At 40.1% G+C, this 16,507-nt stretch overlaps 1 protein-coding gene across 6 annotated transcripts in view; it reads left to right on the top strand.

Annotated features, from left to right (window-relative positions):
- PDE4D (phosphodiesterase 4D) overlaps window positions 1–16,507 on the top strand; it is a gene marked incomplete at its 5' end in the record, with an annotated part of 2,078,604 nt that overhangs the window by 1,813,441 nt on the left and 248,656 nt on the right. The window lies entirely within an intron of this gene.

Here is a 16,507-nt window from a genome sequence, read left to right as displayed (position 1 = left end):
CCAATCCATCTGCTCATAGCACAGAGCCTTGGAGGCACTCTGCACATGCTCAGTCTGGTGTGTATTGCTAGAGAGGTTTTTTTTTTTGTGTGGGAGGGTGCATGTAATCAGCACAGGGCCAATCAGCGCTGTCCAGACAGAGGGTCAGGGGTCATGCAGGACAGTCAGAGGAGAATGAAAACTCCTCCTACAAGCTTTAACCAGTGCTCGGACACTGATAGAAGTCACAAGACTGCTATATACTGCTACTGAGAAACAGGTATTTAGCAGTTTACATTTACTAAAATAATAGCATTTCCATTTTCTGTGTACTGTGGGAGACCAGATATAGTAAATGCAGGCTCCTGGGTTTAGTAACACTTTAACATATGTGTTTACGTGCTGCCTTCACTGCATCGTGCTAATTGACTTCAAAATTAAGTCTGGAGCAGAGTCTGCAAGGCTCCTTTTGCATCTTCCCTTGTCCTGACTATACATGTTGTGCTTTAATAGGCATTATGAAAACTTTGTAGCCATAAAGTAACCCTGTAATGACAGAAGGACACAGGCTGCTGTTTTTGACCTCATTCTGAAAATGCTAGTTGCCCAGCTGGCATTCTCTGTGTTTAAAGTGATATTAAAGTTGTATTCATTTTTGATTAAAAATAACAAACATGTTATACTTAGCTGCTCTGTGCAGTTGGTTTTGCACAGGGCAGCCTAGATCCTCCTTTTTCCAGGTCCCACGCCAGCACTACTGGCCCCTCTCTCCTGCCCAGTGCCCCCCTAGCACACAGCTTGCTATGGGGTTGCCCGACCTGAGCTGCAGCTCTGTGTGTACATTCAGACATGGGGCAGCTGTTCGGCCCCACCCCCTCTATCCTCATTGGCTCACTGAGTTTGATTGACAGCATCAGGAGTCAATGTCGCCCACTGCTGTCTTTCAGCCAAACAGGAGGGAGAATCCCAGAAAGCTAAGGCTCTCATGCAACATTGCTGGATCGAGATGGGGCTCAGGTAAGTGTGAGCTGTTTGGCTTGCATTTTTGAAACATTGTCAGCGGTAACAAGAAGTGTATTTCTCTCATGACATGTTTTCTTTAAAGGCCTAGTTTACTTTGGAAGCTGTCTCCTACTTGCCCTATGTCTGTTACAGAGATATGCTGTAAATAAGGAAAGACTATAGGTTGTAGAGTATGCAGAGTGTGCTGGAGATGTAGGCACCATGTAAGCCTCGGCAGGGAGGAAAGCAGAGCTGCATCTCCAGTATGGCTTTATTTATGGCTAAATACAATGAGAAGGACATTAGGAGGGAGTGGGTAGCGGGTATTTGTTCAAATGCTGTCTTTAGGGCTCATTCAGACGGGCACCCAGTCCCGTCCTCCATGCTGAGCCACTGCCTGCTGTGTGTGTATGCATCATTGAGTTACCTGCAGGCAGCCCAAAGAAGTGGATGCAGATGCAGCAGCTGTGCGAACACAAATGCATGCTAAAATGCCTGACATGCAGATAGAAGCAAGTGATGGATCTAAATGCAGACACCAGTGCTAGGACAAGCCCATTCAGCTCCCAGGGCAAAGATGCCAAACTGCGCCCCCTCCTTCCCTTACGGTTAGAATCAGTGCACCCAAATCCCTGCAAAAAACGATTGCGCCCAGGGCATTTCTCCCTTCTGCCCACCCCTTGTCCCAGCTCTGGCAGACACCATTCAGATCCGTGCACCGCGTGTCAAAATTTGTGTACATGCAGCGGCCGTAAAGCAGCTTTAAGGTGGATGCACACGTAGCAGGCAGTTGCTCAGCTTGGACTCAGCGCTCGCATAAATGAGCCCTTATGATTTCATTTACATGGGCATAGGTGTATTTTCTCCACAAAATGTAGGTTCTTGCTGGCAGAGCTAGAAGAAGATCCTAACCTAAAGGTTTGTACAGTGCATAGACGCATACAGTTCTTCTAAAGGCTTTATGCATACGTGTACAAACTTTTGCATGAATTTATGCGGGTTTACTTGCATTTACATGCAGATATGTATGGCCACAGGCACCGCTGTGTCCTACTTTTTTTGTACAGTACTAAAAGCAGTATACATTTTCTTTGGAAGACACAGCTATGTGTGTATGGTCCCATTGATTCCTATAGTACTGCATTAAATGCATACAAAACTATGCTGTATGCATCTAACTGCAATGTTTTAGACTCCTGTGTAAATGAGCCCAAAAAGATCTAAAATAATGCATTTTCAGAAAGAGATCACAGGGCAAGGTTGTCTGAAATGTAGAAGTAAAAGATATTTTCTCTGAGAGGTTTCTCGGTTTTGTGTGAGCTACCGTTCTAAGATGGCATTTTTATGCTTCGAAAAATATCTTGGTGATGTTTTTTTTTTCAATTTTCTTGGGTATATGTAATACTTGATTAGATAAATGGAGTAAATAATTGTATTTGGCATTTGTAGTCACATGGATGTAATGGTATTGATTTACCAAAGGAATAGAGACAGTCCACTTACTACAGGGTATTTGGTGAACTTTAATCATCCAGTTATATGAATGCAAAAATCTTTTTTTTTTTTTTTTCACAAATGAAACCTTGAATTACCTTTATGTGATAAGGCAGCGCAATAAATAATTATGATGTGTAAAGGACCCATAGGCGTGCGCACAGGGTGTGCCAGGTGTGCCCAGGCACACCCTAATTACCCTGTGTGGCATAGATTCTCCCTGTTTAAACCCCTGATATTTCACCAAAGCCCCCTAACGGGGCTTCTAAAAAATTTGTAAAAACAAAACAAAATTGTAAAAAATACAAATAAAAACTACTGACACCAATCTCCGCCCTACTGATGCCTCCACTGCTCTACTGACACTGTCGGTATATATATATATATATATATATATATATATATATATATACAGATTCACACACACATATGTGTTTGAGCTTTGAGGTGCACACCCTAATGCTATAGGCTGTGCACACCTATGAAAGGACCGTGGACTATACCAGTCTATCAGATTTAATATTACTGAAGTCAAATCAGTAAAGGAGGATTGTTGAACAGTCAGACTTACAATTTCTTTTCTACTTTGCCTCATGAAAAATAAACGCAGGACTATAGGTAGTAAGATATAGACATAGGCAGCTATCTTGAGGACTATTATCAAACGTTTTTTGTCAATGGTAAAGGAGGTACAGTATAATAGGCTTTTCTCGCAAACACTGGCTCTAAGCATAAGGATTCTTATTTTTCAAAGTGTCTGAAATAAGAACTACAGAGAACCAGTTGTATTGTTTTTAAGAGTTCTTATTTTACAGAATTCAAAGCGGAGTTCCACCCAAAAGTGGAAGTTTCGGTTTAAATACTCCTGACCCCCTGACATACCACATTTTGGCATGTCATTTTTTGGAGGGGGGGGGGGGGGCAGGTACCTAGTATTGACATATATCCTCTTCCGCTCGAGCCACCTAGGCAGCTCGAGCGGAAGTTCTCCTCTCCCCCTCCCTCCCTGCAATCTTCTGGGACACATCACAGGTCCCAGAAGATTGCCTGGCTATTCAGGAAGTGCAGCGCGACTCGCCCATGCACAGTGCGCACCCAGCTGTGAAGCCGAAAGCTGTCACAGCCGGGTGCCCACACTAGTAATGCAGGCGCCGCGCCACAGAGAGGAGCGAGGCTTCGGGCAGCCGCTTCGCTGGATTGTGGTACACTTTTTGTAGCTGCTGACTTTTAATCAACACAAAAACAGCTGGAACTCCTCTTTAAATAAAAAGGCCCAATACGGTGCTTTCTACTACCTCCTAAAGTAGTTCATAATAAATATTCACTTATAATGTTGCATTATTTAACTTGGTAAATTTGATTTAAAGGCAAATGTGTATTTTTTTGTTTAGTGTATAGAATGGGGAGGCGTGAGGCCCGGGAAGATTCACTCCTCTGTTTGTGCCGGTAATCATTTCACTAAGACCGAAAGTGAAGCTGAAATCCAAAATTTTAGAGTTGTTGCCAGAGTAGAACATGAGGGGGAATCCTCCAATTGGGACACGTCTTCTAAGTTGGAATTTGTTTACTATAGATACATTTCCTGTCATTTCCTGTACATATCTAGTGTGACAGGTGGAGACTGTCATGGTGAAAGTGGTCATTTAAATTACACAGAGTGTGCACATTGGCCCTGTGCAGGACTACAGAGCGTTGATGTGCAGTGGAGAAAATTGCTTTTGCGGCTTTCTGCAGGTTTTGGTATTCCTGGATGGGGCTCTGAAGTTTGGAGATTTCATAGTGTCTTGGGAGGGACAGAATCTCCAACTCTGTGTTCGTGTTTTGTGGATGACCAGCAGGGTGTGTGCTCAGGTGCACACAGCCCTTATAATGAGGGACTAGGAAGACAACAGAGCTCCCAGTTGGAGACTGCTTCATCCAACAGACAGGAGGTCTGTTCATGGAGAGTCAGGAGGACTCCAATACTCTCTGGGAGTCAGGGGCTGCAGGTGGCAGCCAGTGCACATGTGTCTGCAAGAGACATGTGACGGCCTAAGGACTAAGGCCAGAGTAAAGCTTGCTGCCTGTAACATTGTTCAGCATGACCGGTTTGGTGGTGAATTGATACGATTAAATGGTCCCCACGTTTGCCTTACCTAAATGCAATAGAACAGCTCTGGGACATTATGTTTTGGTCGACCTGATGCCACCAGGTTGCACCTCAGTCTGTTTAGGAGCTCAGTGGATGCCCTGGTCCAGATGTAGGAGTAAATACCCCAGGACACCATCCGTCGTCTTATTAGGAGCATACTCTGATATTGTCAGGCATGCATACAAGCATGTGGGGGCCATACAAACTACTGAGTACCATTTTGAGTTGCTGCAATAAAATTTCAGCAAAATGGACTAGCGTGCTGCTTTATTTTTTCACTTGAATTCAAGCCCTCTGTAAGTTGATCATTTTCATTTCCATCAAACCATGTGGTATTCTTTCATTCTTAACACATTACTCAGTCCATATCAGTATAGATATCCAGCATGAGAATTTTCTCCTATCAGTATAGATATCCAGCATGAGATTTTTCCCCATTGAGATCTGATTTGTTTTCAAAGTGTTCCTTTAATTTGAGCAGTGTATATAATACAAGGGGGTGTATCTCCAAAGGGGACTAATGAAGGATGAATGATAGAATGTTTAAGTAAACATTCAGGAATAATTTATTGGAACAGACTTTTTTAAACTAGAGTCAGTTTTTCAATTAACATAGTTTTTTTTACACTGTACAACCAGGCAGGTGGCACAATTATTTTCTGGTTCAACAACACAGCTTTTTATGTCATTTTATTTTCTCTAGAGTTGGGGTTAGTATTAAAAGTGAACCAGAAGGTAGTAGAGTGATCATCCTGGCTGTGCAGTGTGGCAGAGGTCTGTAAGTCATCGGGGTGTCCTTTTGGCATATAAAACAGTAAATATATGGTACATGTTTGTCAACTGTTCAGCCGTTGGGCTAGACTGCTTCACGCCATAATAACAGTTTACAACATTTTTCAGTAATTGCAACCTTATTAGTACCCTTGCAGCTAAATTATTATAGGTAATCTTTTTACTATGCGCCGCAGTTCAATTTTTAGCATATGAGGGCTACTCTTTCTTCTGGTCAGAAAAGTCTATTTTATTTAGTAGTGTTGTACCCATTTTTGTCCACAAGATGGCAGCACAATGATACAGAAACAGTTCCTTACACCAGGCTTGCAAGGATAGTGGTAGTGATTGGTAGGCCAACGTATTTGTTTTTACCATCGGATAATGTGATTATTATTAAATAGGATTTATATTGCACCAACAGTTTGCACAGCGCTTTACAACATGAGGGCAGACAGTACTGTTACAATACAATTCAATACAGGAGGAATCAGAGAGCCCTGCTCGTTAGAGCTTACAATTTAGGAGGGATCAGCTGTGTCCTTTATTTATATAATTTATCAGGGCCAACATATGCTGTTTTACTTTATAAACCAGAATCAAGTTGGAGCTTATGTATTTGATGAGGATACAAAATGATGCAGGCAAATGAATTCAGCACAGGATGTAGTAAAATGACAGGTAGGCCTTAATAAAATAGAGGGATGGGTGGAGATTTGGTAGATGAGGTTCAGTGTTGAAAAATACAAAGTTATTGAATCGGGTGCTTTGTTATTGAATGGGGTGCTAAGAACTTGCAGGCAAGATATTTATTAGGAGGGTTACACTGGGGCACTCGATGATGGAAAAGAATTTGGGGTTCCGATGGAGCACAGACTTGGCAATAGCATGCAAGTTCAGGCGTTCGCTAACAGAGCAAGCAGAAAACTCACATCCATTAAAAATGGTAATAATTTCACACAATCTCACAGGTGCATATGTTTAGTATCCCGAGAAACCCCCTTGTGTGTCTGCTGGGTGCCCTGGAAGAGGAATCCCTAACGCCACAAGCTCACACTGCGGTTCTTAGACTGCTGTACACTGCTCGTAAATTGATTGGCCAATATTGGATTGTCTCCCAGGTACCTGGGTAGATGGTAATGGGTGAATCAAGTAAATAATTTGCTACTACGTAAAAGTTGAATGTTTCTCATAAATTCTACTCTATGTGGCAGCTATGGTTAGATGTCCCTGGCCTTGCACCCCCCCCCCCCCACACACACACACACACACACACACAATTGGTTAGAGATGGACTTCTTCAGGGATAGGTTCCTGACAGGGAACATGAGACTTCTGATGGTTCTGATTCTGATCCAGGTATTGTAGCTCCATAACACAATTGTCCGAATGGGTCATATTTTTTTTTCTTTTCTTTTTTTTTTTTTTTTTTTTATTCTTCTTTTTCCGAGCCCTCAGGGCTCTGAGGAATATGTTTGCTTTTCTTTACTACAGGTTACTTTATTTCATGTCATTTTGTGTTTATCACTATTTTGTATATCAGTTTGAGATACAAGTGTTTATGTCACTACTGTCTCCATTTTTTTTATGCTTCTTGCATTTATATACTTCTGTGTGGTATAATTATTATGTACCTTATTCGCTAATGTGTATTTACTGACGTGTATCTAAAGACTCATGCAATAAACATACTTTTCTTGATAAAAATAAGTATTTATTTGAGGGACAAATCAATACTTTTGCCCCCTTACAAAACAATCTTTTGGCTTCATCTGCAGTATGTAGTTCAGTTTTAATTTAAACTGATTTCATTTAGAGAGGAGGCATTAAGGCTACATTATTTATCTAAGCATATATCTAAGCATAGTGGAAATGTGGGCAGAAATGTGCATTCTGCTCGTTTTTCTGGAAAAGCGTTTGTTGTGCCTTTTCTTAATCGTATTTCTTAATGGCACCCCAAATGTAGGTAGCAGTTGCACATTTTCCACTGAAAAAAATTGGGGAAAAATACATGTTGCCCAACATGCTTGGCTCATTGCTAGAAAATGATACAGGCAGCCAATTCAAATCAATGGGCTGCAACAAATGCACCAAAAACATGCTAAAACACTCAGTGTGAATGCAGCCTTAGAAGAGACAGGATTGCCATCTATAAATGAATCAACTGTGACTGTAAAGGTGCTAACAGCTTCATAGTTGCCAACATTTAAACAAAATTTCCAGGGACACTTTTGCAGCACAGCTATCAATTACCACACCTGCATCCCTGAAGCTCCGCCCACTCTGCGTAATTAGTCTCGCCTACTTATCAGATTATAGAGTCTACTTCATAAAGAGAGAATTACAGGAAATTAAAAAGGGAATTTCAAACTTAAGGCCACAGTAGCAGAGTTGGAATAAGTCTCCCATTCAGCTGCACTACTTCTGTGTAACATTTATGGGCAGCCTGATTAACAGGCGCTTCCAGGGACAATATAAATTACCTGGGACAGGCTCCTATTTGCAGGGACTGTCCCAGGAAAAAAAGGGACAGTTGGCAAGTATGCAGCTTGAGTAATCATAAAGCGGTATTAATAAATAGAATTAAAAATAAATAAAGCGGTAATAAACCAAAAGCAACAATGTGAATATATTGCAGCTTACCAGTCCTTTAGTCCCCGTTCACACTAAGGCGACCTGTGAGGCGACCTGGTCGCCTCACAGGTCGCCGTAGGTCGCCTTCCATAGGGAAGCTGCGGACCCGTTCCTATAGGAGTGACACAAGTCGCTCCGACTTAGAAAAAGGGTCCGGAGCTTCTTTGGGGCGACCAGGAGGCGACCGCCATAGACTTCAATGTTATGAAGTCCGTGGCGGCCGCTCCGAGGTCGCGGCGCGCTGCTCGCACCGCGACCTCGGAGGTCGTCCCTGGAAGTAGCGTCGCTCGTATGTGAACGGGGCTTAAATGTGGTGGATGCATTTTTTTTTTTTTTTGTTTGGGGACTTTTTATCCTTTATTTTCACCTGGTGATCCTACTAGTAACACACTTCCTGTCTTAAGTTGTCTCCACTCTGGATGAAGTATTAAAGCGGATACCTATATTATGCCCATCGGATTTACAAATCAAATTTTACATATCACTTTACATACTGTACATTCACATCATTCCCTGCCCTCAAGGAGGGAAATTAAGAGCCAATTTTAAGCTGGCCATACATCATTCGGTTTTTTTTTTTTTTTTTCAAAAAGATGAATGATACCGCATTATGACATTGGCAAAAAAAAAAAGAGCAAAACTATTTCCCATAGTTTGAATACAATTACAATGGTTTATTTTGGTCATTGTACATGATAGGATAGGACACAAACACAAATCTGCAGGTAGCTATGAACAAATAGAAATGAATATTTATAATAATATATAACTTGACATTGGTGGAGAAAAGTAAATGCGAGGGAATTTCTGATGAAGATGTCACTTTCGATGTGTTGACATGTACACACCTAAACAATGCAAAACATACAATACAGCATATTGAGAATAATTTGCATAACTATGTGAATTTAAATTGCATGGGTGTGAAATCCATAATTAAAATGACAGCGAGGTAATCACAACACTTTAAAGATGACGTCAGATGGGCAGTTTCAGTATAGAGTCAGAAAATTGTCTGTGGCCTGCCCTATACATACATATGGCATCATACCCGCTCATAAGACACCATGCAGCCTATTGGTACAATACAATGGTCTGCATTGCTTCACTTCATTGTCATCATTTAATTATTACTGGTATTTTTTTTTTAAACTCTTATTCCTAATATAAAGCCTAATATTTTATCAGAGCATTTGCTAAATGTTTCTGCTGGTATTAGAGCTGGGATTCTCTAGATACAGAGTTACATAAAGGCTGGGTATTTAACAGACGCTGCTTTCTCTAATGAGAGCAGACTGTGGAGGAATATGCTGGAAGTGGATTAAAGGCCTACAAGTTTCTGGAGAACACTGTGACGTCAGTTATCACTAGCACTAGACTAATTGTGATAGGGAATGCAGATCTTCAATCACAGCATTTCAGAGTTTTAGTGTTAAAATAAAAATGATTGTTAATATGCTTTTATTTCATTTGTTATTGCTTAGTTGACCGGAACCTAACCACTGGGTAAATCCCTGTATTTGCCATTATGCTTGTCTCCTAGATTACTGAATCTGGAAAAAAAAAAGTATGTTCTCTATTTCCAGGCTGTACTGGATCATTTAGAATGCTAATAAAGATTAACTAAGTGAAGTTTCTGATTTGGCCACAGATTCATTGAGATTGATTTACTAAAGGCAAACAGGCTTTTCACTTCGCAAGGGAATTTTCTCCTTCGCTTTGTGAATGATGTGTTGACTTTGCAAAGAATACCCAATCATGTGCAAGGAAAAAAAAAACAAACAGTATTTTAGATGATAGACGTTATTAAGTTATCGGAGCTTCACTGCACTCAGTAAGCTAGGGGAAAATTCCCTTGCAAAGTGAACAGTCTATTTGCCTTTAGTAAATCAACCCCTTTGCCTCCTGGTTCATGTTAGTTTTCCCTTCTGTCCCTTCTGGATCCAAAAAGAAAAAGAAAACCTTTGCATGGTCAAAAAACAGTTTTGCAAGGACTTTAACAGTAAGGTCCCTTTTACACAGGGCTCGCTGCCTGCCGGAGTCCTTTCTGCTCAGTGAGGGATTGATCCGTCAATCCCCACTGAGCAGGCGGATGACAGCTCTGTCTCCGCTCTGTGTGCAGAGACGGAGCTGTCAGATTCCCGCTGTCCTCTATGGGGAGATCGGGTGAGAACGGACCGCCTGTCCATTCTCATCCGATCCTATCCAATCCTCCAGACGGATGGAAAATAGGGTTTCCATGCATCCAGATTTCACGGACAGGTTCGGATCGGATAGCAGCGGGTGTCAGCGGAGATTTCTCTGCTGACACCCGCTGCCCCATAGGGATGCATGGAGGATCCGATCAGGTCTGCCTGAAAAACTGACAGGTGGATCGGATCGCTCATGTGAAAGGGGCCTTAAAGTATTACCAAAAAAAAAAAGTTTTTTTGTTCTGGATAAAGTAGGGAGTGGTCACTCTCTCTGTCTTTTTGGAGAAATTTCCTTTCACTTCCTGTCTTATAACAGTAGTAAAGAGGAAATCTCCCCAAAGTATGGGACACCCACACTGGGGTTCTAACGCCTCACTGCTCTATCCCAGCAAACAAAGAAAAAACCTTTGACCTTAGATACACTGTAATTATAAATCTATTATAGCTCCAAAAGTTTGCACAGAACTTTACAAAACAGATGCAGACAGCACAATTTGTTAAAGAAGGGGTCAGAGGGCATTGCTTGTGAGCGCTTATGATTTTTGCCTGACTATTATTATAATAGTAGCATCAGTACGTTCTGAGTCTTTAACTCAGAACAAGTTTGTAGACCAGGAAAGTTGATAAAAGTTGGAAGTCCTTACCTGTATATGTGTTCTGGTCCCATAACTCTATCAGACGCCAGAGGGTTCACATAACTACCAGCATCTTCAGATAAAGAGGACGACAATGTGGCTGCCTACTTGGTTCTCCAATGGCAGGTTTAACATTAAACCATAAAATACAACTAAAAGCAAAACTTTTTTTGCTTGTTTTGTTTTGGATAGCATGGAGATGGATTAGAAACCCTGTCAGTTTTTATTACTTCATGTGCCCCCATTAGGGAGATTCACCCTCTCTAACTGACGTCTTTACCATGGTCTTAGAAAGTAAAAGTAAAGAAAATTCCATAATTTGGGTTGTCCCCAAAAAAGTAATAGAGGGGAAATCTTTCAATGGGGACACTAGTTCTGGCGACCTGGGAACCCCCAAGGAATTCCCTTAATTTTCAGGGATTTCCTCTAATTTCCTGTTTGGCTATGGGACAGGAAGTGAAGGGAAATCTCTCCAATGGGGCACAGATGGCAAAAAATAAACTTACAGGGGCTATAACCCTCCCTTACTATATCCAAAATTAAGAAAAAGGTTTTGCCTATAGTTCTACTTTAACATTTCTATAATGCCTTCAGCACTGTGGACAGCCCAGAGTACAAACCTGTCTTCTGAACATACATGCAGTATTATTTTTAAAATGTTAAAAAAGACCGGCATTTAGATAATGACCTTTGAGATCATTATGTACATATTATTACATATTATGTACATATTGTTCATTCAGGGATGAAATACCTGTATATGTAAATGGTCAGATGAGAGCAATAAGACTGAATTATGAGATCATAAAGAAGAATTTCAAAGGGTTATGGCTGCTAGTGAATCCATTATTAGTAGAGATATCTTTTGTCTATTTTTTTGTGTTTGCTGCTCTTTTTATTTTTTGTGTGCCATATTCTTCGTGGTGTTCATCTATTTCCCAAGTGAATCCGTGTTTGGCTCATCCAGCCCGTATTATCATCTGCATGTGCTCCCTTTCTTTCCTGCCTCCATGTTCAGCCATTGGGAAGAAGAGGAGAAAGCCCAGTGTAAGCGTCAAGTCATGATTTGGAGCCTACACAGGGTTGAGGACCCATCCAGACCCCATGTGACCATTTCTGGGTGCCTGATCCACCAACTGCTAAACATTGGCACTGCCATGATGGAGAGAAGCAGGTCACATGCTCCCCTATATGTGAAAGAATGGGTATTTTTCATTGCTTTCAGCAATGGAGCAGAGAGAAGGGGAGTATGTGCATTGCACTACAGCCAACATTAAAGGACATCTCCTGGTTTGCCCTGCCTGGCCAAAAACACAGGTTTGCCTTAATAAAGTGTTGGCTTCACACTGGCAACAACTGTGATTTTTTTTTTTTTTTTGTGCCATGTCCATTGAGATATAAAGAGGGTTGTATGTTCTATGACTGGAGCTGGTATTGTATGTGGGTTAGTGAACATCACTCTTCATCTCACTGAAGTAGAAAAGTATATCTAGTAGTAGAGCATTTCATAGACTGCTAGGAGAGGTTTGTAGGAAGGGTAAGGGTTGTTCTGCACTTGTAAGTGGAACACTTAGCCTGCTCTTCAGCTTTCACATTGACCAATACTGAATCACTTCAATGCACAACTTTTGTAAACTTTGAAAAGCTTACTAGGTTGTAGTACAATAATAATTCATGTGCTGTATATTGTAGATATGTTAGTTTTTTTTTGGTATCTAAAGTATAAAGCCAATCAATAAAATGTCACATGTTGTTTTCCAAAGCCATTTCAATATATTTAAATCTGCAGATTTCTTTACAAACTAATTCCTGGTAATCGTGCTGTGAAGGTCCATGTTTAGACACCTCCTTTTATAGGGTGACAATTCCCAGTTGTGTTTCCTAATTGTCACCCTATTACATGGGCTTCCCATAGGAATTATGAAGTGCCCATTTTAACACACATTACAGAAGCATGGTCCATTGCTGTCACCATCAGGATATGCCTGAGAAATGTCATGCAGTCCTTGCTGTAGTGTATGTAGATAGAAAGTGGCTGTGAAGGAGGAGATCAAAAACACTGAGATGCAACAAAGGGTGAAAAAAGTATTTGACAATTGTTTATAATACACAGTGATTTAGCGCTATATCTATTAGGACTCTTTCACATGGGCGGACTTCACCAGTGGATCTGTTTGTTCAGCGGGGATCTGCCTCTTGATTCCTGCTGAGCAGGCAGATGACAGGTCCATATCCGCTTTGTCTATGCAGAGCGGATACAGACACAACCTGCTTTGCTCTATGGGTGGTCAGATGTAAATGGACCGTCTGTTCAACGGATGGGGAACGGTCTGGCTTTAGTGGATAGGATCAGATTGGATGTTTGTGGTTGCCAGCGGACACATGTAAGTTGACACCCTGCCGCTCCCTAGAGGAGACTGGAGGGTCCGATTGGGTCTGCCTGAAAAACTGTCAGGCGGACCTGATCGGTCCACCCATGTGAAAGGCCCATAGATAGATAGATAGATATACATGCTGTATATAAGATAGAATAGGAATAAATCACAGATCATTCATTTTTTCATCTGCACTTGAAAAATGTCATCTAGATTTTGATCATTCGTTATAGGCAATACAGGCACTATTCCTTTGTAGATAACAGTTCAGTCATAGCACAAATAATTTTACATTTTGTGCTGATGATTTGTATAGAAATGTCAAACTGCCCTGACCTCCAAATGAAATATAGCAATTTCCACACATTGTCAGTGAATATAATATGGTCCATTGTCCAAATAATAGACTAAACAGTATGTTCATATCCCAGTAAATCCTTAGGATCACATCAATGATGTGATTGACCATGTCCTGTCCTGTGTCTCCACAACGAGTTCTATGTGAATTTTACATCACTGCATTTTTCAGTTGTTCTGCATGATTGTGACAATACATAAACACGCAGATCAGGTTTTCTTCCTATCTCCTAGCAACGTCTAGCTTGTGACATCAGAACCATCCCGACCGGCTCCGTGGAGTTACAGCTTCCCTCTGTGGAAAAATCACTTCCATATCTCCGCTAATCATTCAGGATGCAGCACAAAACAGCTTCATTTACACAGCTACGCACCAGGAGCTTTACATAGACTCTCCACCAGTATACGTCATCATTATTTCCTGACAACGGTTATTATTTTACATTATTCCATTCAAATATACATATATATATACTTGTGAGTACAATAAATCAGAAGGATTTTGGACTGTTCCAGACAATCCAATTACATGTCAACACATCATAAGATAAACACAGAAAAGAAGCAGCGCAAAAGGGTTGATAGTGTAGTATTTTCAGGTAAGATTTAATAAAAATAAAATATTAAAAAAAAAACTCACATAAACATAAAATCATGGCTGGCTTGACAGTTATGACACTAGGAGTTCAGATGTCCCACTGCAAGCTATAAAATGCAAGGCAATATGGAACGGTGCTACAAACAGTGTAAAAAAACAGTCAAATACCATATATATGACAGTATATACAGATATGATACATATAATGTGCACTGGCGCTTCAATAAATACACATGCATGTGCAAATTATCATACTATAATAACAGAACAGTAATATAAAGTGAATGTGCAAAACAGTGTATACAAATTAATGCACAATGCATTCAACAAGTGTAAATATTGAATCACAGTCCCAAAAAAATATGGTACCGAAACCAAACTGTAATCAAATGTCCAAAATGTGATGTGCAACAGTGATATAAAAAAGTCTGTTATTCCATGGATGTTTAGTGATCCAAAAATATGGTGATAGCAGTGCAGTTTTCCCACAACCGGTATCCAAAAATACAGTATGTGCATTAGCCGCTCACCTTGAAACAAAATATCATTGCGTGTTCACAAAAACCAATGGTTGGTTTGGGGGATTCACTTCTTTGTAGGTAATTCTCCGCTAATATCAGAGATGTATAGTAACTAAGTAGAACTACTTCACTACTGTACTTAAGTACTGAAAGGCGGTATCTGTACTTTCCTGGATTAGAATTTTTTTCTCCTACTTCCACTTTTAATTCACTAAATTTTTTCGATGATTTCAATACTTCTACTCCGATATTTTTTTTTTGTGCTGCATAGTTACTCGTTACAATTATAAAAATTACCACTGCCAGAACAGGAGATGGCAGGTTTCATGAAGTTCAAAAAAATGGGTATAATGTCATGTGTAAATCAGCGCATACGAAAATAAATGCTACTGTATGTATAAATAAAATGGTCTACATATCTGCTGTACAAGCGTACATAGACCTTTTTTCTGGTAAGAGGCTGATTTAGCTTTTTTCACTGGAAGTTGAGAGCACAGGTTTTGCAGTTTTGTTTCACTGGAAGAGTCTATTTGGATATTATTTTGCACCCACCTTCATCCGCCGGGTAAGGGGGAAATCCACAAGGTGGTGGGAGTCTGCACCTATTATTTGGAATAGATCCTGTTTGATTCCTGCACCTTTGAAAATATATTCATCTTGTTTTGTCACATATATATGGTATTATGGTATTATATATATATATGGACTTTTTATTGACTTTGATTTCATACACTCTTCCTTTATTTCATTATTGGAATATATTGTTGTATATCACATTGATTTATATGATTTTGCACACCAATAAGCTGTGGAGAAAAAAAAAAAAAACATGCAGGGAAGAGAAGGAGGGATGCTTTAAAGGGGAAAGGGAGGGACATACTTTATCTGTTTTTGTTTACAAAAAGTTACAGCCAAAGGAATTGTGATTGTCCTTTAGGTTAATCATTTGAAATAATAAAAAACAATATGATGTTCAAACTTTTGACTTCTTTCTTTAATAACTACATAACACAGTACTTGTACTTTTACTTTCAGTACTTGAGTAGCAATTTTTTTTTAAACTACTGGCACTTTTACTTTCAGTACTTGAGTAGCAAAATTAAAAAAAAATACTTGCAATACTTAAGTACAAAAAATGTTGAATACTTTAGTACTTCTACTCAAGTCACTTTTTGATTGAGCACTTGTACTTTTACTCAAGTATGGGTTTTGAGTACTTTATACAAGTGTGGCTAATATAAAATAAAAATAATAGCTCCATAGTGTAGTATGTATAAAAAATGACTTAAATGGAAAAATAGTAGACAGTGGCAGGTATAACAAAGGGGGTCCCAGGGTTGGTAACAAGGAGAAAATTCAGAACTTCCAGATGAAGCAGGAACACATTTTAGATAAAGAAGGAACACATTTCAGGGAAGACCTCTCCTTGCTCAGCCTACACACATCATAAGAACATCTTTGGACAACTGGGAACTGAAAATCCTTATGTGTTACTCATAATTATTATTGTAGTTTAGGGATATTTGGTAAGCTTCAGGGATTGTGTAAATACTACTCAACTGGCTCATACACCTTTTTGCTCTTGGGCTCGTAGACTTATAAGAGCCTACCAAAAAATTACTGGGGAGAGGCAGCAGCTGGCCACAAATTGTTAAAGAAGATCGAACTAGAAATTTTATCCAGTGAATCATATTTAGGGTGGTATTTAATTTGCTCAGCTAAGTCTTCTATTTTTGAGAAGTGAAGGTCTTATTCGAAGCAGGAGTCACAGTGGGAATAAAGTCTTACCTACTAAACCAATGATTCATGCCCAAAAAA

Source organism: Pelophylax lessonae (genome assembly GCF_965119305.1).
Source record: "Pelophylax lessonae genome assembly, chromosome: 1".
Lineage (NCBI taxonomy): Eukaryota > Metazoa > Chordata > Amphibia > Anura > Ranidae > Pelophylax > Pelophylax lessonae.
Note: the sequence above shows the minus strand (reverse complement) of the source record. Positions and strands in the feature narration are given on the sequence as shown.